Raw genomic sequence first — 25,991 nt, forward strand, 5'->3', positions numbered from 1 at the left:
GCTTAATATAGTTTGTTTGACATTGACAGCATCATCGACTGCCGACTGACTGATCTTCAAATCACTGATCTACAAAAAAATAGATAAATAACTAGTTTCATCTACAAACTATTATTGTTTGTAGATCAGTCAGTGAGTCACAATTTACCAACAATACAAAACAGATTTAATCGCTCGAACACAGCCTTATCAACTCTGAATTAATTAATAACGATTATTGGCAACATCTCCCTCTGAAATCAATAGCTTCTTCAATTTAAATTCATAACAGAAAATACATGAGGAGAATATCTATAATAATATGTTAAATGTTGTCTACCTCAGATGATACAGGATTGCTGGCAAACCCGAGGGACACAGAGGTGTGAGGATGCTGAAGCCCAAACGTGGGATAGAGGGGCTCTGTGAATATGTCTGGAATGTGTACAGGTGGGTCATCCTGCCAAGTAGACCTTGTAGAACGACAGATGCCGGTCGGCCAGTCCAGAAACACTCTACTCTGGTGCGTGGAGGGGAGGAGGACAGGTCTCCCTGGGGTTGAGGAGGGTTGATGAGGTGTGGAGGGGAGGAGGACAGGTCTCCCTGGGGTTGAGGAGGGTTGATGAGGTGTGGAGGGGAGGAGGACAGGTCTCCCTGGGGTTGAGGAGGTTGATGAGGTGTGGAGTGGAGGAGGACAGGTCTCCCTGGGGTTGAGGAGGGTTGATGAGGTGTGGAGTGGAGGAGGACAGGTCTCCCTGGGGTTGAGGAGGGTTGGTAAGGTGTGGTGCAGGTATAGTAGTATATTCATTATGTGGAGAGCAATGTAATCATTCCACGGCAGGCCAGACGCCAGGACTCGTTATTGTATCCAAAGTCACAGAAAGAACCGTCTCCTTTTCTGCTGTTGCCTTTATATGTCACTCCTATGTCAGCCAGCCGGCTCCACTCGACCTCCCAGTAACAGCGCCCAGTCAGACACCTCTCTACACAGCACCTGGGGAACCAAATCAAATCTCTCTGGGTGATCAGGACGGCTGCTCCTCTTCAACCCACTCCACCCTTCTGTTCCCCTCAGACAGAGAGAGGTTTCTGTGTGCTGTGTTTGGGTCCAGTGTGAGATCACAGGCATCTGCAGACAGGAGGAGAGGTTTAGGAGAGAGTTGGCTGGATTAGACCAGTGTTTGTGCTGAAAACAAATTATATCTAATGTCTCAATACTACWATATGTTTAGTAAACTTTCTCTAAATTCTTTCACASATTGTGTTTTTTAAGGAGTATTTTCAGATGTTATTGAATGGACAGTGAAAGCCCTAGTCAAAATATCCTTTAGGAATAGTGACTTTTCCTATAGAATCCTATTGGATTCTCACAATACTATAGGATTTTGGACACCTTTATCAGAATCCTATTGGAATCCTATTGGACTACTTTTTTCTTATTGGGAATCAAAAAGAATCCTATTGTCCCTTTAAGAATGACTGATGACATCACAGCTACCACAGGCTTGCAGTGTTAATTAACTACCAAGTTCAGCTCGCCGCCTGTGGCTGCGCAGAGAATCTCTGGTTTTCTAACATTATCTTTGTAACAGTTTTTTAGGTATTTTGGTATTTAATCAGGATCCCCATTAGCCGCTGTAAAAGCACCAGCTACTCTTCCTGAGATCCAAATGAAACATGACATAATACATAGTACAGGACATTATTAGTCAAGGACTGAACTACACACATTTAAAACGTCAAGCATAGCCTACATATCAGTACATACACACAATATCTAGGTCTAATACTTAGTACAGTGCAAATTACAATACAAGATATATAAAATGGCTGTGTCTCTTCACAGTCCCCTTTGTGCAGTAAGGTGTTCTTTTGTTTAAAGGGTGGCAAAGAGTTCCATGTAGTCATGGCTCRATTTAATACTGTGTGTTTCCCAGCCTCTGTTCTGGACCTGGAACTGTGAAGAGACCTCTGGTTGCATGTCTTGTGTTGTACCGATGAGTGTCTGATCTGTGTGCCAACTGCTTGAACAGACAGTTGGGTACCTTCAACACGTCAACACCTCTCACAACGACCCATAGTGATGCAGTCAATCCATCCTCCTCTTTGAGCCAGGAGAGACTGACATGCAAGTTACTGACACTTTCTCTCCGTGTGCATCAAAGTGTGATATGTGCTGCTTTGTTCTGGACCAACTGCAATTGACCTATGTCCTTCTCTGCCGCACATGACCACACAGCTGGGCAGTAGTCCAGGTGCGACTAAACACATGACCACACAGTGGGCAGTATTCCAGGTGCGACTAACTAGGGCTGTAGCACATGACCACACAGCTGGGAGCAGTCCAGGTGCGACTAAACTAGGGCTGTAGGACATGTACACACAGCTGGGCAGCAGTCCAGGTGCGACTAAACTAGGCCTGTAGGACGACCACACAGCTGGGCAGCAGTCCAGGTGCGACTAAACTAGGGCCTTAGGCATGACCACACAGCTGGCAGCAGTCCAGGTGCGACTAAACTAGGGCTGTAGACATGTCACACAGCTGGCAGCAGTCCAGGCGACTAAACTAGGGCTGTAGGAATGACACTCAGCTGGGAGAGTCAGGTGCAACTAAACTAGGGCCTGTAGGACATGTCTATCGACTGAGAAGTCAGGCAGAGCAACGCCTATCATGGACAGACCAATTCCATTTTAGCAACATTGAGTCTATGTTTTGACCATGACAGCTGCCATCTAGGGTTACACCCAGCGGTTTAGTCTCTCAACTTGCTCAATAGCTGTCACGTTCCTGACCTGTTTTCCTTTTTCTTGTATTTATTTAGTTGGTCAGGGCGTGAGTTGGGTGGGTTTGTCTATGTGTGATTTTCTATGTTGGGATGTTTGTGTCCGGCCGGGTATGATTCTCAATCAGAGACAGCTGTCAATCGTTGTTCCTGATTGAGAATCATACTTAGGCAGCCTGGGTTTCACGTGTGTTTTGTGGGTGTTTGTATCTCGTGTCAGTGTTCGTGCCACACGGGACTGTTTTCGGTTTTGTCACGTTTGTTGTTTTGTATCGTATCGTGTATTGTTTTCGTTTTCATTAAATAATGAACACTTTCCACTCTGCGTCTTGGTCCGATCCGTCTCGCCTCTCCTCATCCGAGGAGGAGGAATTAGAAAGCCGTTACAATAGCCACATTATTCAATAATGAATCCAAACGAGGTTTAGCGTTGAGCGAGTGATTTGTCCCAAAAATTATGCTTTTAGTTGGAGATAATTTAGCACCAGTCTATTGCTAGTTACCAATTATAAAACTGACTGGAAATCTATGTTAAGTGTCTCAGTTATTTATTTTATTGTTGCAGCCGAAGTGTATAGTGTTGAGTCATCAGCGTACACAGACACACAGACAGCCAGCTACATTGTGGATTGTTGCATTTTGTTTCAATTGGGTRGCCAACGCAGAAAGCTAAACACAACACTAGTTTGTTAATCATTCATGTCGATTTCAATTTGGAATCATTAGAGCGGGGGAAAACGTGTATGCGCTGTTAAAACGAACATTATTCAAAGGCTACAGTGAATCTGAGAATAATTTGTATATCACTGATTAGAAGAGAATGTGCTGAAGACAGTCCTCTAAATTCTATAATGTCCAATGGAAGTTTTCAGAAGCTTCTGAAACGGGGCAGGAAACAAATCAGTTGCTTTGTTATTTAACTTCAACGAATCACAACCCTCCATAGAATATCAACAGTGACAAGGGTTAGCTGTTATTTTAGTGATAATTTGACTCGCAAGCCCATGTATTTGTTGTGAGGCCAGTGACTTTTATACAGATAGCGCCCCYATTTTTCCCTGTCATTTGAGTTTCATYGTAGAAGTCCTAAAACCGCTGGCGAGTATGACAAAACCAATGATATTGATCTGTTTMAAGCAATCYATTTTGTCAATGTGATTACTATAAACATTTATACTAATCTGAAGTAAAAAGGTTGTGTAATTACCCTCAATTTGAAGTGGTCAAATCATGAGGTTGTGTAATGTAGTATCACATACTGTCCNACTAAACTAGGGCCTGTAGGACATGACCACACAGCTGGGCAGTAGTCCAGGTGCGACTACACTAGGGCCTGTAGGACATGTCTGGTCAACTGAGAAGTCAAGACAGAGCAACGCCCTATCATGGACAGACCAATTCCCATTTTAGCAACCATTGAGTCTATGTTTTGACCATGACAGCTTGCTATCTAGGGTGACACCCAGCGGTTTAGTCTCCTCAACAGCCACATTATTCAATAATGAATCCAAACGAGGTTTAGCGTTGAGCGAGTGATTTGTCCCAAAAATGATGCTTTTAGTTTGAGATAATTTAGCACCAGTCTATTGCTAGTTACACATTATAAAACTGACTAGAAATCTATGTTAAGTGTCTCAGTTATTTATTTTATTGTTGCAGCCGAAGTGTATAGTGTTGAGTCAGCAGCGTACATAGACACACAGACAGCCAGCTACATTGTGGATTGTTGCATTTTGTTTCAAGTGGGTCGCCAACGCAGAAAGCTAAACACAACACTATTTTGTTAATCATTCATGTCGATTTCAATTTGGAATCATTAGAGCGGGGGAAAACATGTATGCGCTGTTAAAACTAACATTATTCAAAGGCTACAGTGAATCTGAGAATAATTTGTATATCACTGATTAGAAGAGAATTTGCTGAAGACAGTCCTCTAAATTCTATAAGGTCGAAGTTTTCAGAGGCTGCCGAAACGGGGCAGGAAACAAATCAGTTGCTTTGTTATTTAACTTCAACGAATCACAACCCTCCATAGAATATCAACAGTGACAAGGGTTGGCTGTTATTTTAGTGATAATTTGACTCGCAAGCCCATGTATTTGTTGTGAGGCCAGTGACTTTTATACAGATAGCACCCCAATTTTTCCCTGTCATTTGAGTTTCATAGTAGAAGTCCTAAAACCGCTGGCGAGTATGACAAAACCAATGATATTGATCTGTTTTAAGCAATCAATTTTGTCAATGTGATTACTATAAACATTTATATCTAATCTGAAGTAAAAGTTGTTAATACCCTCAATTTGAAGTGGTCAAATCATGAGGTTGTGTAATGTAGTTCACATACTGTCCACGTACAGGAATTAACAGAAATAATCTTAAACATTCTAATATGTAGCTTTATTGGACAATCTCACAGCTAAATATGGCACAGAAATCTGCACATAGATGTTAAACGGCAATCAAGACCAGTAAACTGACACACCAATAGTATTCCTGAGGTTCTCAACCTGTTAACACACCACCACAATGGGAGTAATCAATCCTATCATATTTTGGAACCAGTCCTTTGGACTCCTATGGGATTCTATCCTACAGGATTTGATCTTATAGTATCCTATATGATTCCTATACAAGAATCCTATCAGATTTTGGAACAGTCCTATAGGATAGGTTCCAAATCTGATAGAATATCTATTGGAAGATTTCTGTATTGAAATCCTATAGGATTTTGGACCAGGAAGAGAATGACAGTTGGGAAGAATAGAGAGAGGTTGTGTCAAAGAGCAGTAGGCCAGAATCAAACCTATGCTGCTGATATGGTGTTCAATCAAATCTGAAAATAGCCTCTCAAAAATAAAGATTAAAAAACAATGTGTGATTTATAAATGTTTTTAAAAAAATCGTATAATAAAAGAGATTGAATAGAATAATCATATTTCATAAAGTTCTATTCCAGTTCTTTATCACACTTACATTTCTTTATCAGCTGTGTTTACCCAAATTTCTTCATTATGTTCCACCACTGTGGGAGAGACAGAGGAACAGACAGAGTGAATGACACACAGCCTGTATGAAATGTAGTCTAGTCTAGTCCAGCCTGTATGAAGTGTAGTCTAGTCTGTCAGCCTGTATGAAGTAGTCTAGTCTAGTCCAGCCTGTATGAGTGTAGTCTAGTCTAGTTCCAGCCTGTATGGAGTGTAGTCTAGTCAAGCCTGTGTGAAGTGTAGTCTAGTCCAGCCTGTGTGAAGTGTAGTCTAGTCCAGCCTGTATGAAGTGTAGTCTAGTCCAGCCTGTATGGAGTGTAGTCTAGTCCAGCCTTGTGTGAAGTCTAGTCTAGTCCAGTCTGTTGACTAGTAGTGAGTGTAGTCTAGTCCAGCCTGTATGAAGTGTAGTCTAGTCCAGCCTGTATTGGAGTTGTAGTCTAGTCCAGCCTGTATGGAGTGTAGTCTAGTCCAGCCTGTAATGTGTCATGAGTCTAGAGTCCAGCCTGTATGAAGTGTAGTCTAGTCCAGCCTGTATGAAGTGTAGTCTAGTCCAGCCTGTATGAAGTGTAGTCTATCCAGCCTGTATGAATGTAGTAAGTCCAGCATGTATGAAGTGTAGTCTAGTCCAGCCTGTATGAAGTGTAGTCTAGTCCAGCCTGTATAAGTGTAGTCTAGTCCAGCCTGTATGAAGTGTAGTCTAGTCCAGCCTGTATGGAGTGCAGTCTAGTCCAGCCTGTATGAAGTGTAGTCTAGTCGCAGTGGTGAACTGTAGTCTAGTCCAGCCTGTGTGAAGTGTAGTCTAGTCCAGCCTGTGTAAATTGTAGTCTAGTCCGCCTGTTATGAAGTGTAGTCTAGTCCAGCCTGTAGAAGTGTAGTCAGTCCAGCTGTATGAAGCTGTAGTCTAGTCCAGCCTGTATGAAGTCTAGTCAGCTGTATGAAGTCTAGTCCAGCCTGTATGAAGTCTAGTCCAGCCTGTATGAAGTCTAGTCTAGTCCAGCCTGTATGAAATCTAGTCCAGCCTGTATGAAGTCTAGTCCAGCTGTATGAAGTCTAGTCCCAGCCTGTATGAAGTCTATCCACTGTATGAATGTAGTCTAGTCCAGCCTGTATGAAGTGTAGTCTAGTCCAGCCTGTATGAAGTCTAGTCTAGTCCAGCCTGTATGAAGTCTAGTCTAGTCCAGCCTGTATGAAAGTCTAGTCTAGTCCAGCCTGTATGAAGTCTAGTCTAGTCCAGCCTGTGTGAAGTGTAGTCTAGTCCAGCCTGTATGGAGTGTAGTCCAGCCTGTATGAAGTCTAGTCTAGTCCAGCCTGTATGAAGTCTAGTCCAGACTGTATGAAGTCTAGTCTAGTCCAGCCTGTATGAAGTGTAGTCCAGACTGTAGAAGTCTAGTCCAGCCTGTATGAAGTGTAGTCTAGTCCAGCCTGTATGAAGTGTAGTCTAGTCCAGCCTGTATGAAGTGTAGTCTAGTCCAGCCTGTATGAGTGTAGTCTAGTCCAGACTGTATGAAGTCTAGTCTAGTCCAAAAAGGTGACAAATTAAGAGCTCTACACCATATCCATACCTGGCTGTTCTCAGAATAATAGACAAATGCAATATTCAATCAATCAGTTACAAGACTGTTTGGCATTCTGTTTTGGTCAGAACTCAAAGGAGGTGGTATAAATGGGAAAGAAAGGCACTAGAAATGTATGGTTTCCACAGTAACTGTACTAACTTGAGTTTCTCCAGTCTACATGTGGATCCTCCAGTCTAGCAGAGAGCAGCTTCACTCCAGAGTCTCCTGGGTGATTGAAGCTCAGGTCCAGTTCTCTCAGGTGGGAGGGGTTTGACCAGAGCTGAAGCCAGAGAAGCACAGCCTTCTCTGTGACTCTACAGAATGACATCCTGCAGAGAACAAAGGTAGGGTAAAGCACATCAAAATATAACAATTATTTGGTAAACATTATTGAGCAATACAAAATATCTAATGGACACGTTATTCTAAAAGGGACAGTCTTGTTATATAAAGATAGATGGATTGGAGAACTAAGGTGTTTCTTAAATTAAGGTATTTTTCTGAAGGAATGGGCCCTGTGGTATTCTGACATCAACAATATAGGTCAGTCAATATTGCAGTATACTGTATATTTAAAAACTGTTCCAAAAAAACGAGGATGGATTGTTTCTGACGACCTTTTGGTCTCAGTAACAGTAACAATGTTTCTAAGTACTGACCTCAGTGTCTCTAGTTGACAGTGTGGATTCCCTAGTCCAGCAGAGAGCAGCTTCACTCCTGAATCCTGCAGGTCTGTTACTCAGATCCAGCTCTCTCAGGTGAGAGGAGTTTGAGCTGAGAACTGAGGCCAACACTTCATAAAACCACTCAGTGAGTTCACAGCCAGCAAGTCTGCAGCAACAGAGAAAACCATTTTATGATAGGATATTTATATATAATACTTCATAAGACTATACTACAAAGAAAGTGCTACACAAAAAACATCAACATTCTTGTGAGGAAAGGTTTGATATGCATTCATACCCAAAGCTAAGTGTTWAAACAAATAATAGATGTTATATATTAGTATTATTGTCCCATACACCAGATAGGTGCAGTGAAATGTGTTGTTTTACAGGGTCAGACATAGTAGTACGGCACCCCTAGAGCAAATTAGGGTTAAATGCCTTGCTTAAGGGCACATTGAAAGATTTGACACATTGTTGGCTCAGGTATTTGAACCAATGACCTTTTGGTTACTGGCCCAACACTCTAACCGCTAGGCTACCTGCCGCCATTAAAACAAAGATCAAGAACATATGATCAGTACATATACAAGCTGTCAGGGTGACAAAATGACCCTAAAAACTATCCAACAATCTTCAGGTTCTCGTCATCTGAAAACACCTCCCAAAGTACTGACCTCAGTGTCTCCAGTTTACAGTGTGGATGTTTCAACGCAGCGAAGAGAACACTCAGTCTGCCCTCATCATCACCATCAGACAGCGTACAGTTCCTCAGGTTGAGCTCTCTCAAGGATGAGTCTGCTGATTGGAGAACGAAGGCCAGTGATTCATAGTGCTCAGGTAGGAGTCTACAGCCTGCTAGTCTGCAGAAACAGAGATGCAGGGGCGCAACTTTCACTTCATTCTGAAACTGCATTTTTTTTGTCCCCTCACAGTTTTATCATTGCACTGTGATACAAAAAGTGTTATCGGTGTGCAGAGCGGTCCGGTAGGTTGTTTGGTGGTTTCAGCCTGGACAGTGTGAAGGCAAAGTTTCTGAAAGGCTGGCTTATAGGACCGTCACGGGAGAGATGAACAGAGGCAGATGCTGTGTGTTGTGCTTTTTCTCCGAGTTTAAAAGCAGCAGAACAGAAACTGGCTAGTTATTTTACTGATGCAAGGTAACTGCTGTTTGACTTAACAGGGAAAAAGTAGATTCCCAGTGCTGAGGTAGCTAGTAGCTACCACAGCTAGTAGCTCACTAGTCTTCTAACTATATCAGTATCCGTCACAGCTGTTGTGTGTATGGAAATGTTTTGTAGCCTTTGTTTAGTCCATTTTCAAGCAAGTAAATTAACTTGGCTAGTTTTGCAGTTTGATGTACCATTAATCGGGTGAACTTGTATGTGTATTAAAGTAGTAAAAGATGAAGTATTTGGTCCACATTCATAGCACGCGATGACACGTCAAGCGTGTCTTACACACATTTGTTAGATGCATTTGCTGTTGTTTTGGTTGTTTCAGATTATTTTGTGCCAATAGAATTATGGTAAATAATGTATTGTGTCATTTTTGAAGTCCCTTTTATTGTAAGAATATAATATGTTTCTAAACATTTCTACATTAATGTGGATGCTACCATCATTACGGATGTCCTGAATTAATTATGAATAACGATGAGTGAGAAAGTTACAGACGCACAAATATCATACCCCCAAAACATGCTAACCTCTCACCATTAATATCAGGGGAGGTTAGCATTTTATATCATACCCCAAGACATGCTAACCTCTCACCATTACAATATCGGGAGGTTAGCATTTTATATCATACCCCAAGACATGCTAACTCTCACCATTACAATATCAGGGGAGGTTAGCATTTTATATCATACCCCAAGACATGCTAACCTCTCACCATTACAATATCAGGGGAGGTTAGCATTTTGGTTGGGTATGATATTATGCGTCTATAACTTTCTCACTCATCATTATTCACAATTCATTCAGCATGTTCCATAATCATGGCAGCATCCAAAATCATGTAGAAGGGTTTAGAAACTATTCTATTCTTAATTACAATAAAGTGACCCCAAAATTACCCAAAAGGGTTATATTAAATTGGTGGGAAATTAGCTGTAGATGCCCAGAAAGTTCTGAGGGAGGACCCCCAGACCCAGACAGATTGTGTTGAAGTGCAGTTGGAATGTTTAAAACTAGTGATTCTCTGATTACGGTGATATTAAGACCTGGGCCAAAATATATCATATATGTATTTCATCAAAAAATCCAGATAGTTGAGTTAGTCAAACATAGATGAAAAGGAAAACATTTATTTTGATATTAAAAAACAAGTCTTGCAAAAATACATAATAATTTGAGGTATTTAAATATATATTCTTAAGTTATCCAATTTGAAATTGTTTGAAACAACGATAATTATTTTTTCAACGAGTCCCATAATGTCAAAGAAAAGTTATAAATAATTGCTTTAATTAAGAGCATCTTAGCATATTCAGTATTATAATCCGTATTCATTCAATGGAATMTCCTTCCATGTACAGTATATGCGTGACCATCTGGGTAACGAACCATGGTTGTCCACATGATTCAAAAMCCTTGGCAGCTCTGAATATAACAGCAGGTCTTAAGGAAGGTTACATGACCTCCTTCCTATATGCATATTGTTTCTAAACCTGTTGTGACATTSTAACATTTCTAATAAAAAAGTATATGTGATTGAAAGGGASCWAGTTGATTTGTTCAAAATGAGCATAAAAGTTTAAAATTATTAGTTTTCAACTACTTCACAAGTAAGCAATTCATTTATTTTCAGAAATATTGGTTAAGATCAAAATTGGGCATTAAAAGGGCAGTGCAGTTAAAAAAAACMWGATTTTTCTGTTTCTGATATTTCCACACTATGAGGTCGAAATATCACTGAAATTGTGAAAATAATGATACTGTAATAGTTTTTTAATGTAAGAGCTTGTTCAGGTGGGATGGAGTTTTTGGACCACAGCATGACATCACAATCTGATTTGATTATTATTATTCTGACCAGTCATCTTTTATTTGCATATGTATCGTCCTACTTTGAAGTGGTAAGGGGGGTAGGCTCTAGACCAGTGGTATTCAACTTTTACTCTACTAGGTCCGGAGCCTGCAGGTTTTCTGTTCAACCGGATAATTAACTGCACCCACCTGGTGTCTCAGTTCTAAATCACTCCCTGATTTAGAGGGTCCAAAGTTGAGTCTAAACGATCCTACAGTATCTGCCAATTATATATATTTTTTAAATCAGGGCTGTGTATGTAAATATYTTACAATTTGTATCAACACACCTACAAGATCAGACTGAGCATTTCAATGGCAAAAGTAGGCTCAGAGAAATAAATGAATAAAAACGTATATTTGGAGCTATTTTCATAAAAGAAACACACACAAATACGGTTTGGGGGCTTTAAGTATGGTATTTGCGAGATTTACATTATTACTTACATTGCCTTTCTGCAATTCCTCACAGCTGGGATCAGTCTCAAACGCCCCTCCTCAGATGTGTTGTATCTCTGCAGGTCAAGTTCATCCAGCACGCCCTTTGATATCAGCAGCGCATTGACCAATGCTGAGCAGGCAACAGGTGACAGTTCTTTTCCTGTTTGACTTCCTGACTTCAGGAACTGGTCAATGTCCTCATGTACTGAATCATCTTTCATCTCAGTCAAGCAGATGAGTAGATTGATGTATCTATCAGGTGAAACTTGCTCTACATTTGGCTRCCTGAGGTATTTCTTAATTTCCTTAACAGTCTCTGAGCTGATCTCTGTTTGTGGCAGTAGGTCTTGTAACAGTCTCTGGTTGGATTCTGTTGAGATGCCAACAAGGAAGCGGAGGAACAGGTCCAGGTGTCCATTCTCACTCTCCAAGGCTTTATCCACCATCATCTTCAGCAGCTCATGCAAGGGGAGCTCTGAAGACACATCCCCAATGAAAGACTCCAGGGCCTTGATGTTCTTGCTCACACAGCAGTGGAACACGAACAGAGCAGCAAGGAACTCCTGGAAACTCAGGTGAACAAAGCAGTACACCTCCTTCCGATACAACCCATACTCTTCTTTCAGGATTTCTGTGCAAAACCCAGAGTGCACTGAGGCTTCACTGACATCAATGCCACACTCCTCCAGGTCTTTCTTATAGAATATGAGATTGCCCTTCACCAGCTGTTTAAATGCCAGTTGAGCCAGTTTCACAATGTTTTCTTTGTTTCTTTCTACGATTATGGTCAGATCTGTCTCCTTTTCCCCACTATACGTCTTGCTTTTCAGGTTTGTCTCAATGAGTAGAAGGTGATTGTACATCTCWGTCAGAGTTGMGATCTCTCTGCTCTTATCATCACTCAACATTTGCTCAAGAACCCTGGCAGTAATCCAACAGAAGACTGGTATGTGGCACATGATGTGGAGGCTCCTTGATGTATTAATGTGTGAGATGATTCTGCTGGCCCGGTTCTGATCTGTGAATCTCTTCCTAAAGTACTCTTCTTTCTGTTTGTCGTTGAACCCTCGTAKTTCTGTCACCTTGCTGATATACTGACGCAGGATCTGATTGGCTGCTGCTGGTCTGGAGGTTATCCAGAGGAGAGCTTTAGGAAGCAGATTCCCCTTGATGAGGTTTGTCAGCAGCACATCCACCGATGWTGTCTGTGTAACATCAGTCACCCTCTTGTGTTTTTCAAAATCCACAGGCAGTTGGCTTTCATCCAGACCYTCAAAGATGAACAGAACTTTGCAGGTAGCATAAATCTTTGCTTCTACTATCTCTGTTAGTTCAGGGTGGAATTCATTCAGAAGTCCATGAAGACTGTACTGCTCATCTTGAATCAAATTCAGCTCTCGGAAAGGAAGAACAAAGATGAAATCAACATCRTGATTGGCAMTTCCTTCTGCCCAGTCGAGGATGAACTTATGTACAGAGATTGTTTTTCCAATGCCAGTGATTCCCTTTGTCATTACAGTTCTGATGGGTCTCTTCTCTTCTCCAGGTAATGGTTTGAAGATGTCATTGCAGTTTATTGGAGTGTCTGATATGTTTCTCTTGGATGTATATTCAATCCGTTGAACCTCATGTTCTTTATGAACCTCTTCTTGTGTGATGTAGAGCTGTGTGTAAACGCTATCAAGTCCAGGTTGTTCCTCAGCTGTGCCTTCAAACGCACATCTAAACTTCTTCTTCAGACTGGCTTTCAGTTTCCCTTTAACTCTCTGTGTGATGTCATCCACTGGAAAGAAGAACACATMWAAAAAATATATATATATTACTTAAGAACAGAATTTAGAATATCRGTATGCATACAAAAAGTGTGATTTATCAAACAATCCTACAAGTGTCYTAGGCACAGTGGTAGGAGATAACCATTGATAAATACCAATTGTTCTCAGCCTCAGTGCTCGTGCATGACCTTGGCCATGACCTTAGAAACACCCCTAATTAACCATATATGGTCAAAATCATCCCTTTAATGCCCATGGGGAATATACAGCGCCGTACCATGAAATAGCATACAGGCGCAACCCCCAAAAAAAGCTTCGAAAAAAATCACTTTTCAGAGACTGAAATAAGAGGTGCTAGTGTCAGAGATTGGGTAAAACAAAAATGTTGGATTTGGCTAGCTCAGTTGTGGTTTGACCAGTAAAAATGTAAACATAGCTATTGTTTTTTTTTTATACACATACACACTTTATGTTACATGTAAATCTAGGTAAGAAACAGACCAGTAAATCAAAAGTATATCCTATAGATCTTTGACATACAAGACCAGTTTAAAATAGAACAATAAACAAAATGGATGTAAATAATAGAAAGATAAAGCTATATTCAGCTACATTACTTCATGAGGAGACCATTTCTGGTGTTTCACCTCAGATACATTACTTCATAAGGAGACCATTTCTGGTGTTTCCCCTCAGATACATTACTTCACAAGGAGACCATTTCTGGTGTTTCACCTCAGATACATTACTTCATAAGGAGACCATTTCTGGTGTTTCACCTCAGATACATTACTAAAAGGAGGACCATTTCTGGGTTTCACCTCAGATACATACTTCTATGAGACCATTCTGGTGTTCACCTCAGATACATATCTATAAGGAGCCATTTTGGGTGTCAACTCATATACATTACTTCATGAGACCAATTTCTGGTGTTACCTCAGATACATTACTTCATAAGGAGACATTTCGGTGTTTCCCTCAGATACATTACTTCATGAGGTCTCCTGACCTCCTGTCTCAGCCTCCAGTATTACACTATATATTATATTATATATTATTATTATTATTATTATTTATCTATTGATTACTATACGATCACTATCACATTATCACATCAGATCATTACTTCATAAGGAGACATTTCTGGTGTTCACCAGATACATTACTTCTATAGGAGACCATTTCTGGTGTTCACTCAGATACATTACTTATGAGAGACTTCAGGTGTTTCACCTCAGATACATACTTCAAGGAGACCATTTCTGGTGTTTTCACCTCAGATACATTATTCATAAGGAGACCATTTGGTGTTTCACTCAGATACATTACTTCATAGGAGACCATTCTGGTGTTACCCCAGATACATTACTTCATAAGGAGACCATTTTCTGGTGTTTCACCTCAGATACATAACTTCATAAGGAGACATTTCTGGTGTTTCCCTCAGATACATTACTTCTAAGGAGACCATTTCTGGTGTTCACCTCAGATACATTACTTCATAAGGGACCATTTCTGGTGTTCACTCAGATACATCTTCATAAGGAGACCATTTCGGTGTTCACTCAGATACATTATTCATAAGGAGACCATTGGTGTTTCACTCAGATACATAACTTCATAGGAGACCACTGGTTTTCCCTCAGATACATTACTACATAAGAGGACATATTTGGTGTTCCACAGATACATTACTTCATAGGAGACCATTTCTGGTGTCACCTCAGATACATCTATAAAGGAGACCATGGCTTGTTTCACCTCAGATACATTACTTCATAAGGAGAGTACCATTTCTGTGTGCGCCTCAGATACTTACTCATTAAAGGAAGACCTTTCAGTGTCACGCAGACATACGATAGGAGCATTTGTGTTTCAACTCAGAGTCACAGCTTTACTTACCGGTTTCCTCACATATCTTCTCTGTCTCAACGTCCTCAAAACGGTGGGCGGATCTGGAACAACAACAAACATGAACACATTGTATATCATGGGTCTCCAAGAGGTCGATCGAAAGCTACCAGTAATAAAATAGACCTGTGTCCCTTCTTTTCTTTCCAAAACACTTTCTCGTTATCACTCTCAGAACGATCTTCTGATCCTCAACACAGATTGACCCGTCTTGAAGCCTGACTGGCTAAACTATAGACCTGTGTCCCTTCTTTTCCTACCCAGTCAGGCTTCAAGACGGGTCAATATCGGCTGAGGATTAGAAGATCGTTCTGAGAGCGATAACGAGAAAGTGTTTTGGAAAGAAAAGAAGGGACAGATTACATTTACACACAGGTTATTCTACTAACAGTACAATAACCTGCATTACCCGAAACAGTTACAAGCAATACAAAAAATATCTGCCAGGCAAGCAGAGATGTGTGTCGCCACCTGGGTGTCAGAAGGANAGGAGACCATTTCTGGTGTTTCACCTCAGATACATTACTTCATAAGGAGCCCATTTCTGGTGTTTCAACTCAGAGTCACAGCTTTACTGACCGGTTTCCTCACATATCTTCTCTGTCTCAACGTCCTCAAAACGGTGGGCGGATCTGGAACAACAACAAACATGGACACATTGTATATCATGGGTCTCCAAGAGATCGATCGAAAGCTACCAGTAATAAAATAGACCTGTGTCCCTTCTTTTCTTTCCAAAACACTTTCTTGTTATCGCTCTCAGAACGATCTTCTGATCCTCAACCGAGATTGACCCATCTTGAAGCCTGACTGGCTAAACTATAGACCTGTGTCCCTTCTTTTCTTTCAACCCTAGCCAGTCAGGCTTCAAGACGGGTCAATCTGAGGATCAGAAGATCGTTCTGAGAGCGATAACGAGAAAGTGTTTTGGAAAGAAAAGAAGGGACAGATTACATTTACACACAGGTTATTCTACTAACAGCACAATAACCTGCATTACCCGAAACAGTTACAAGCAATACAAAAAATATCTGCCAGGCAAGCAGAGATGTGTGTCGCCACCTGGGTGTCAGAAGGAGGGAAGGAGAAAAGTAGTTGAGTGTCATCCGCATAGCAATGATAGAAGAGACCATGAGAGGATATGACAGAGCCATGTGACTTGGTGTAAAGAGGAAAGAGCCTAGAACTGAGCCCTGGGGGACACCAGTAGTGAGAGTACGTGGTGAGAGCGGCCTGCCAGGTAGGATGCAATCCAAGAGTGTGCAGAGGCTGAGACGCCCAGGCCTGAGAGTGTGGAGAGGAGGATCTGATGGTTCAAGGTGTTGAAGGCAGCGGATAGATCTAGGAGGATGAGAACAGAGGAGAGAGAGTCCGCTTTGGCAGTGCTGAGAGCCTCCATGACACAGGGAAGAGCAATCTCGGTTGAGACACATTGTATATCATGGGTCTCCAAGAGGTCGATCGAAAGCTACCAGTAAAAAACTAGACCTGTGTTGCTAATATTTGTATTTTTAATATTTCTTTGTTATTTTTTTGTTTGTTATCTGTGATCGTTTTGTTTGTTATCTGTGATCGGCCCTTGTTTCGTTTTTTAATCATTGTACCTAAACTGTATGTGTAAACATGTATACGCAGGGCCCAGCTGTAAAAGAGACCTTGGTCTCAGTCTGTGTTCCTTGTTGAAATAAAGGTATAATAATAATATCTCAGCTTGGATGTCGGCCCACCACCTCAAGCTCAACNACAATAACCTGCATTACCCGAAACAGTTACAAGCAATACAAAAAATATCTGCCAGGCAAGCAGAGATGTGTGTCGCCACCTGGGTGTCAGAAGGAGGGAAGGAGAAAAGTAGTTGTCATCCGCATAGCAATGATAGGAGAGACCATGAGAGGATATGACAGAGCCATGTGACTTGGTGTAAAGAGGAAAGAGCCTAGAACTGAGCCCTGGGGGACACCAGTAGTGAGAGTACGTGGTGAGAGCGGCCTGCCAGGTAGGATGCAATCCAAGAGTGTGCAGAGGCTGAGACGCCCAGGCCTGAGAGTGTGGAGAGGAGGATCTGATGGTTCAAGGTGTTGAAGGCAGCGGATAGATCTAGGAGGATGAGAACAGAGGAGAGAGAGTCCGCTTTGGCAGTGCTGAGAGCCTCCATGACACAGGGAAGAGCAATCTCGGTTGAGACACATTGTATATCATGGGTCTCCAAGAGGTCGATCGAAAGCTACCAGTAAAAAACTAGACCTGTGTTGCTAATATTTGTATTTTTAATATTTCTTTGTTATTTTTTTGTTTGTTATCTGTGATCGTTTTGTTTGTTATCTGTGATCGGCCCTTGTTTCGTTTTTTAATCATTGTACCTAAACTGTATGTGTAAACATGTATACGCAGGGCCCAGCTGTAAAAGAGACCTTGGTCTCAGTCTGTGTTCCTTGTTGAAATAAAGGTATAATAATAATATCTCAGCTTGGATGTCGGCCCACCACCTCAAGCTCAACCTCGATAAGATTGAGCTGCTCTTCCTCCCGGGGAAGGCCTGCCCACTCCAAGACCTCTCCATCACGGTTGACAACTCCAAGGTGTCCCCCGCCCAGTGTGTAAAGAATTTTGGCGTGACCCTGGACAACACCCTGTCGTTCTCTGCAAACATCAAAGCAATGACTTTCTCCTGCAGGTTCATGCTCTACAACATCTGCAGAGTACGACCTTTCCTCACACAGGAAGTGGCGCAGCTCCTAATCCAGGCACTTGTCCTCTCCCGTCCGCAACTCTCTGTTGGCTGGGCTCCCCGCTTGTCCTCTCCCAGCTGCAACTCTCTGTTGGCTGGGCTCCCCGTTTGTCCCCCTGGAGCTAGGACAGCAGAGTGCCTGCCCATCTTCTGAAAACATCTGAAGCCCTACCTCTTCAAACAGTATCTTAAATAATCCTCCTCCTCACCTCATCAAGTCGATTTCACCTGATCCATCATCCCTGTGAGTGAACACAAAGAAAATCAATAAACAATAAATAAATATTGGGTTTATTGATTTGTATTATATAATATATTGACCATAGAAAAACACCTATATACAATTCAGATGTTTTACTGTCCTCCTCTTCAAACAGTATCTTAAATAATCCTCCTCCTCACCTCATAATGTAGCTAAAGTCGATTTCACCTGATCCATCATCCCTGTCAGTGAACACATAGTAACTCAATAAACCCAATATATTGATTTGTATCATATAATATGTTGACCATAGAAAAACGACCATATACAATTCTGATTTTTTACTGTCCCCTTCAGATGTTTTACTGTCCCCTTCTTCAAACAGTATGTTAAATAATCCTCCTCCTCACCTCATGGAGCTAATTTCACCTGATTCATGAAACCTGTGAGTGAACACAAAGAAAACCAATAAACCCAATATATTGATTTGTATTGTATAATATGTTGACCATAGAAAAACGACTATATACAATTCAGATGTTTTACTGTCCCCTTCAGATGTTTTACTGTCCCCTTCAGATTGTTTACTGTCCCCTTCAGATGTTTACTGCCCCCATTCAGAGATTTTACTGTTCTTCAGATGTTTTTACTTCCCCTCCGAGATTTTTACTGCCCCTCAGACAGTGTTTTACTGTCCCCTTCAAGATGTTTACTGTCCCACCTTCAGATGTTTACTGTCCTCAGTTTCGTCTTCAGATGTTATACTGTCCCCCCATTTTTACTTCCCTCCAGATGTTTTACTGTCCCCTTCAGATGTTTTACTGTCCCCTTCAATGTTTACGTCCCCTCAGATGTTTTACTGTGCCCCTTCAGATGTTTACTGTCCCCTCCAGATGCTTTATCCCCTCATGTTTCCCCTCTCAGACTGTTTTACTGTCCCTTCAGATGTTTTACTGTCCCCTCAAGTGTATTACTGTCCCCTCAGAGTGTTTTACTGTCCCCTTCAATTTTTACGTCCCTCAAGAGTTATTACTGTCCCCTTCCAGATGCTTTTACGCTCCCCTTCAAGTTTTACTGTATCTCCCTTCAGAGTTTTACTGTCCCCTTCAGAAGCTTTATCTGTCCCCTCAAGATAGTCCCTTTTGCCATCTGTTTACGTCCCCTCAGAATGTTACTGTCCCCTTCAAATGTTTTACTGTCCCCTTCAGATGTTTTATCTCGAGTTTACGGTCCCCTTCCAGATGTTTTACTTTCCCCTTCAGAGTTATTCCTCGATTTTACTGCCTCCGTTTTCTCTCAGATGTTTAATGTTCCCCTCCCAATGTTATCTGTCCCACTTCAGATTGTTTACTGTCCCCTTCAATGCTGTTACCGTCCCCTCAGATGTTTTACTGTCCCTTCAGATGTTTACTGTCCCCTCAGATGTTTTTACTGTCCCCTTCAGATTTGTACTGTCCCCTTCCAGATGTTGTACTGTCCCCTTCAGATGTTTTACGTTCCCTCTTCAGCATGTTCCCTTCATTTTTACTTCCCCTTCAGAATGCCCGTTTACTGTCCCCTTCCAGATGTTTTACGTCCCCTCCAGAGGTTTTACTGTCCCATTCAGATGTTTTACTGTCCCCTTCAGAGTTTTACTGCTCCCCTCTCAATGTTTACGTCCACCTTCAGATGTACTGTCCCCTTCAGATGTTTTACTGTCCCTCAGTTAACTGTCACTTAGATTGTTTTACTGTCCCCTTCAGAGTACTCATGTTTTACTGTCCCCTTCAGACTTCGTGTATACTGTCCCCTTCAGATGTCCTTTACTGTCCCCTTCAGATGTTTTACTTCCCCCTTCAGATGTTTTACTGTCCCCTCTTCAGATTTTTTACTGTCCCCTCCATTTACTTCCCCTTCATGCTAGCCTTAGTTTACTGTCCCCTTCAAGATGTTTCTGTCCCCTCAGATGTTTACGTCTCCGCAGATGTTTTACTTCCCCTTCAGATGTTTTACTGTCCTCTTCAGAATGTTTATATTCCTCCAGGTTACTCCCCTTCAGAGTTTTTACTGTCCCGCTTCTTCAGATGTTTTACTGTCCTCTCAGATGTTATCCTCGTTTTTACTGTCCCCTTCAGATGTTTTACTGTCCCCTTCAGATGTTACTGTCCCCCTCATTACGTCCTCATGTGTTACTGTCCCCTTCAATTTTTACTCCCCTTCCAGATTTTACCTCCCCTTCAGATTCTACTGTCCCCTCAGTGTTTACTCCCCTTCATGAGTTTTACGTCCCCTTCAGATGTTTACTGTCCCCCCCTTCAGATGTTTTACTGTCCCCTTCAGATGTATTTACTTCCCCTTTCAAGTAATCCCTGGTATTTACTGTCCCCCTCAGATTTTACTGTCCCCATGACTTCCTTCAGAGTTTTGTCTCCTCCACTGTTACCCCTTGCAGATTATGTCCTTCAGACGTCGTGTCCTCCTCCAGATTACTCTACCAGAGTGTTTACTGTCCCCTTTCAGATTTTTACTGTCCCCTTCAGAATGTTTAGCCCTCGAATTTTCTCTCAAGCTTTCGTCCTTCAGATGTTTTACTGTCCCCTTCAAATTACTGTCCTCAGTGTTTAACTCCCCTTCAGATCTTTTACTAGTCCCCTTCAGATGTTACTGTCCCCTTCAGATTTATTTACTGTACCATGATACTTTCCCTCCAAGTTTTACTGTCCCCTTCAGATGTTTTACTGTTCCCCTCCAGATGCTATTTTCTGTCCCCTGCAGATTGTGTTACTGTCCCCCCCTCAGAATTATTCCAGATGTTTCTTACCCTAGTTCCCCTTCAGATGTTTGCTTCGCCACCTTCAGATGTTTTACTCGTCCCCTTCAGATTGTATTTTACTGTCCCTCAGTTTCCCTCAGATGTTTACTGTCCCTCAGATGTTTTACTGTTCCCCTCTTCAGATGTTTATGTCCTCTTCAGATGTTTTTACTGTCCCCTTCAATGTTATTACTTGTACCCCTTCAGATGTGTTACTTCCCCCTCTTCAACAGTATGTTAAATAATCCTCCTCCAACCCTAACCATTCTATTCCAACCCGGTGGATATACTTAATTCATGAGATGTGAGCGCATGTGAGCGAACACAAAGTAAATCAATAAACCCAATATAATTGATTTGTATTATATAATAAAAATTCCTCCTCCCTCAACCTGAACCGAGTACTTGCACTTGACCCCTCCCCCAAACACAGGATCTGCCAATTAATTCCATCAATATGTTCTCCTGTGTCTGTGCTGCGTGCGCACGTCTGCTATCACTCCCTGATGTAGCAGTTGATGCTGATAACCGTCTTGTGGGTGACGAAAAAAACTTTCTCAAAAAAGCCTTCTCAATTAAATTTCTCGCAAAGTAGGCTTACCTGCAGAAGGTCTATCATGAGTAAATATAATCATTTGGTATCTATCATTTGTTGTTGCCCAAACTTACCATGAAAGTGAGCAGCAGCAGTACAAACCATCGTGAGACAGGCACATTAAGACATCAACATTTCCTCAGTCACTAGATCACATTAAAGGCCAGAGGGACCAGGGGCAGAGTTGAAACATAGTACACTACTTTCTCTCTAAGGACCAGGGAAGAGTTGATAACATAGATACTACTTTCTCTCTAAGACCAGGGAAGATTGACAACATAGTACACACTTTCTCTCTAAGGACTCAGGGGAAGAGTTGAAACAATATCCACTTACTGTTCTTCTTAAGGACCAGGGGGAAGAGTTCAACATAGATCACTACTTTCTCTCTAAGGACCAGGGAAGAGTTGATAACATAGTACACTACTTTCTCTCTAAGACCAGGGAAGAGTTATAACATAGTACACTACTTCTCTCTAAGACCAGGGGAAGAGTTGATAACATAGTACACTACTTTCTCTCTAAGGACCAGGGGAAGAGTGAAACATAGTACACACTTCTCTCTAAGGACCAGGGGAAGAGTGATAACATAGTACACTACTTTCTCTCTAAGGACCAGGGAAGAGTTGATAACATAGTACCTACTTTCTCTCTAAGGACCAGGGGAAGAGTTGATAACATAGATCACTACTTTCTCTTAAGGACCAGGGGAAGAGTTGATAACATAGTACACTACTTTCTCTCTAAGGACCAGGGGAAGAGTTGATAACATAGATCACTACTTTCTCTCTAAGGACCAGGGGAAGAGTTGATAACATAGATCACTACTTTCTCTCTAAGGACCAGGGAAGAGTTGATAACATAGTTACACTACTTTCTCTCTAGGACCAGGGAAGAGTTGATAACATAGTACACTACTTTCTCCTAAGGACCAGGGAAGAGTTGATAACATAGATCACTACTTTCTCTCTAAGGACCAGGGAAGAGGTGATAACATAGTAACTACTTTCTCTCTAAGGACCAGGGAAGAGTTGATAACATAGTACACTACTTTCTCTCTAAGGACCAGGGAAGAGTTGATAACATAGTACACTACTTTCTCTCTAAGGACCAGGGAAGAGTTGATAACATAGACACTACTTTCTCTCTAAGACCAGGGGAAGAGTTGAAACATAGGCACTACTTTCTCTCTAAGGACCAGGGAAGAGTTGATAACATAGTATCACTACTTCTCTCTAAGGACCAGGGGAAGAGTTGATAACATAGTACACTACTTTCTCTCTAAGGACCAGGGAAGAGTTGATAACATAGATCACTACTTTCTCTCTAAGACAGGGGAAGAGTTGATAACATAGTACACTACTTTCTCTCTAAGGACCAGGGGAAGAGTTGATAAACATAGTACACTACTTTCTCTCTAAGGACCAGGGAAGAGTTGATAACATAGTACACTACTTTCTCTCTAAGGACCAGGGGAAGAGTTGATAAACATAGTACACTACTTTTCTCTAAGGACCAGGGAAGAGTTGATAAACATAGTACACTACTTTTCTCTCTAAGGACCAGGGGAAGAGTTGTAACATAGATCACTACTTTCTCTCTAAGGACCAGGGGAAAGAGTTGAAACATAGTACACTACTTTCTCTCTAAGGACCAGGGAAGAGTTGATAACATAGATCACTACTTTCTCTTAAGGACCGCAGGAAGAGTTGCAAACATAGATCACTACTTCTCTCTAAGACCAGGGAAGAGTTGAAACATAGCACTACTTTCTCTCTAAGACCAGGGAAGGTTGATAACAATAGATCACTAACTTTCTCTCTAAGGACCAGGGAAGAGTTAAACATAGGACACTACTTTCTCTCTAAGGACCAGGGGAAGAGTTGATAACATAGATCACTACTTTCTCTCTAAGGACCAGGGAAGAGTTGACAACATAGTACACTACTTTCTCTCTAAGGACCAGGGGAAGAGTTGACAACATAGTGCACTACTTTCTCTCTAAGGACCAGGGGAAGAGTTGACAACATAGTGCCCTACTTTCTCTTAGTGTCATCTCTAGCCTTTAGCTCGGTGCGGATGTTGCATGCCTTCTGGTTGGGATATGTACGTACAGTCACTGAGGGGACAAGGTCGTCGATGCACTTATTGATGAAGCAGGTGACTGATGTGGTGTACTCCTCAATGCCATTGGATAAATCCCGGAACATATTCCAGTCTGTGCTAGCAAAACAGTCCTGTAGCTTAGCATCCGACCACTTCAGTATTGAGCGAGTCACTGGTGTTTCCTGCATTAGTTTTTGCTTGTACGCAGGAATCAGGAGGATAGAATGATGGTCAGATTTGCCAAAGGGAGGGCGAGGGAAAGCTTTGTACGCGTCTCTGTGTGTGGAGTAAAAGGTGGTCCAGAGTTGTTTTCCCCTCTGGTTGCACATGTGACATGCTGGTAGAAATGAGGTAAAACAGATTTAAGTTTCCCTGCGTTAAAGTCTCCGGCCACTAGGAGCGCCGCTTCTGGATGAGCATTTTCTTGTTATACAGCTCATTGAGTGCGGTCTTAGTGCCAGTGTTGGTTTGTGGTGATAAATAGATGGTTTCGAAAAATATAGATGAGAACTCTGCGTACAAAAAAATAAGCTCTTTCCATGACATAGACTGACCAGAGGAATCCAGGTGAAAGCTATGATCCCTTAGTGATTTCAGTTGTTAAATCCACTTTAATCAGTGTAGATGAAGGGAAGGAGACAGGTTAAAGAAGGATTTTTATTAAGCTTTGAGACCATTGATACAGGGATTGTGTGTGTTGTGTGTGTGCCATTCAGAGGGTGAATGGGCAAGACAACATATTTACGTGCCTTTGAACAGGGTATGGTAGTAGGTGCCAGGCGCACCGGTTTGAGTGTGTCAAGAACTGCAACGCTGCTGGGTTTTTTCACGCTCAACATTTTCCCGTGTGTATCAAGAACGGTCCACCACCAAAAGGACATCCAGGCAACTTGACACAAACTGTCGGAAGCATTGGAGTCCACATGGGGCCAGCATGCCTGTGGAACGCTTGACACCTTGTACAGTCCACGCCCCCGACGAATTGAGGCTATTTTGAGGGCAAAAAGGGGGGAGGGGGGTGCAACTCAGTATTAGGAAGGTGTTCTTCATGTTTTGGTCGCTCAGTGTATATACAGTGCATAAGTATTCAGACCTTTGTGGATTTATCCACATTTTGTTGTTGTTAAAAAGTGGAATTCAAAATGTATTAAATTGTCATTTTTTTCATCAACAATCTAAACAAAAATACTCTGTAATRTSAAAGTGGATCAATAAATAACCTCTGATCCCCATAAATACAAAATACAATATTTTTGGGCTATTGAAAATATATTTCCCAGTAGTTTAGATGATACAATGATTCTCTACATGATTCTCTACAAACTATCATAACTTGTTTTGTCACAAACGGAAATTAGGAGGTTTTAACATATTGCACCTTTAATTAAAATGTACCAACTTCAATCTAGTCGTTGCATAAATATTCAGCTCCTTTGTTTAGGCCTTGATTAGTTCAGGAGAAAAACGTGGCTTCACAAATCACATAATAAGTTATATGGACTCACTCTGTTGTGGATAAATAGGCGTTGCATAAATATTCAGCTCCTTTGTTTAGGCCTTGATTAGTTCAGGAGAAAAACTTGGCTTCACAAATCACATAATAAGTTCTCTGTGACTCTGTGTGGATAAATAGGCGTTGAACATAATGTTTTTATTGACTACCTCTTCTCTGCCCCCATACATTCAACATCTGTAAGGTCTTTCAGTCAAGTATTGAATTTTAAGCACAGATTAAAGTACAAAGACCAGAGAGCTTTTTTGAAAACCTCATAAAGAAGGGCAGTGATTTGTGATGGGTAACAATAACAAATCAGACATTGAATATTCTTTTTAAGCACGGTCAAGTTAATCACGATGCTGTGGGTGATGTATTAAACCACCCAGACACATCACAGATAGAGTCGTCCTTCTGAACTGAGCTGCAGGACAGGAAGGAAACTGCTCAGGGATTTCACCATGAGGCCAGTGGGGATTTTAAAACAGCTACAGAGTTCAATGGCTGTGATAGGAGAAAACTGAGAATGGATCAACAACATTGCCTGCCCAGGGACTGCGGTTGAAAATTAGCCGGCTGGTTAAAAACTGAACTTTTACTGAAACGTTGATTAATGTGCAACTGTCCCTGTAAAAATAAAATACACTCAAAATAAACTCGTTGTAGTGACTCGACAATAATAACCAAAATGGCCGAGTGAAAAGAAGAAGAAAATACACAGAATAAAAAATATTCCTAAACATACGCAACAAAAGTAAAGTAATACTAGAAAGAACACAGCAAAGGAATACACTTTTTTGGGCCTAAATACAAAGCCTTCTGTTTGGGGCAAATCCAACAACGAATCACTGAGCATCTTCCTCCTTATTTTCAAGCATGTTGGCGGCCGCATCATGACATCGGTATACTTGACATYGGCAAATAATGGGGATTGTTTTCATGGTT

General features: G+C 41.5%; 2 long non-coding RNA genes and 1 pseudogene across 4 annotated transcripts; 1 reads left to right on the forward strand and 2 right to left on the reverse strand.

Moving 5' to 3' along the window:
- LOC112073622 (NACHT, LRR and PYD domains-containing protein 3-like) overlaps positions 1–15,535 on the reverse strand; it is a 21,943-nt pseudogene extending 6,408 nt beyond the window's left edge.
- A 3,059-nt stretch (positions 15,536–18,594) lies between these two features.
- On the forward strand, positions 18,595–20,380 carry LOC139025162 (uncharacterized). Of its 3 annotated transcripts, none has more exons than XR_011476619.1 (3): positions 18,595–18,641; positions 18,852–18,894; positions 20,335–20,380. It is a non-coding gene; the product is annotated as an uncharacterized lncRNA (long non-coding RNA). The 3 variants fall into 3 exon arrangements; XR_011476620.1 differs by lacking the exon at positions 20,335–20,380 and adding an exon at positions 19,855–19,914; XR_011476621.1 differs by lacking the exon at positions 20,335–20,380 and adding an exon at positions 19,227–19,276.
- On the reverse strand, positions 19,872–20,787 carry LOC139025160 (uncharacterized). The gene is made up of 4 exons (XR_011476617.1): positions 20,757–20,787; positions 20,343–20,387; positions 20,162–20,200; positions 19,872–19,951 (listed from the first exon to the last, which is right to left on the reverse strand). It is a non-coding gene; the product is annotated as an uncharacterized lncRNA (long non-coding RNA).
- Positions 20,788–25,991: the final 5,204 nt, after the last annotated feature.

This window comes from Salvelinus sp. IW2-2015, unplaced genomic scaffold (genome assembly GCF_002910315.2).
Source record: "Salvelinus sp. IW2-2015 unplaced genomic scaffold, ASM291031v2 Un_scaffold2323, whole genome shotgun sequence".
Taxonomy (NCBI): domain Eukaryota; kingdom Metazoa; phylum Chordata; class Actinopteri; order Salmoniformes; family Salmonidae; genus Salvelinus; species Salvelinus sp. IW2-2015.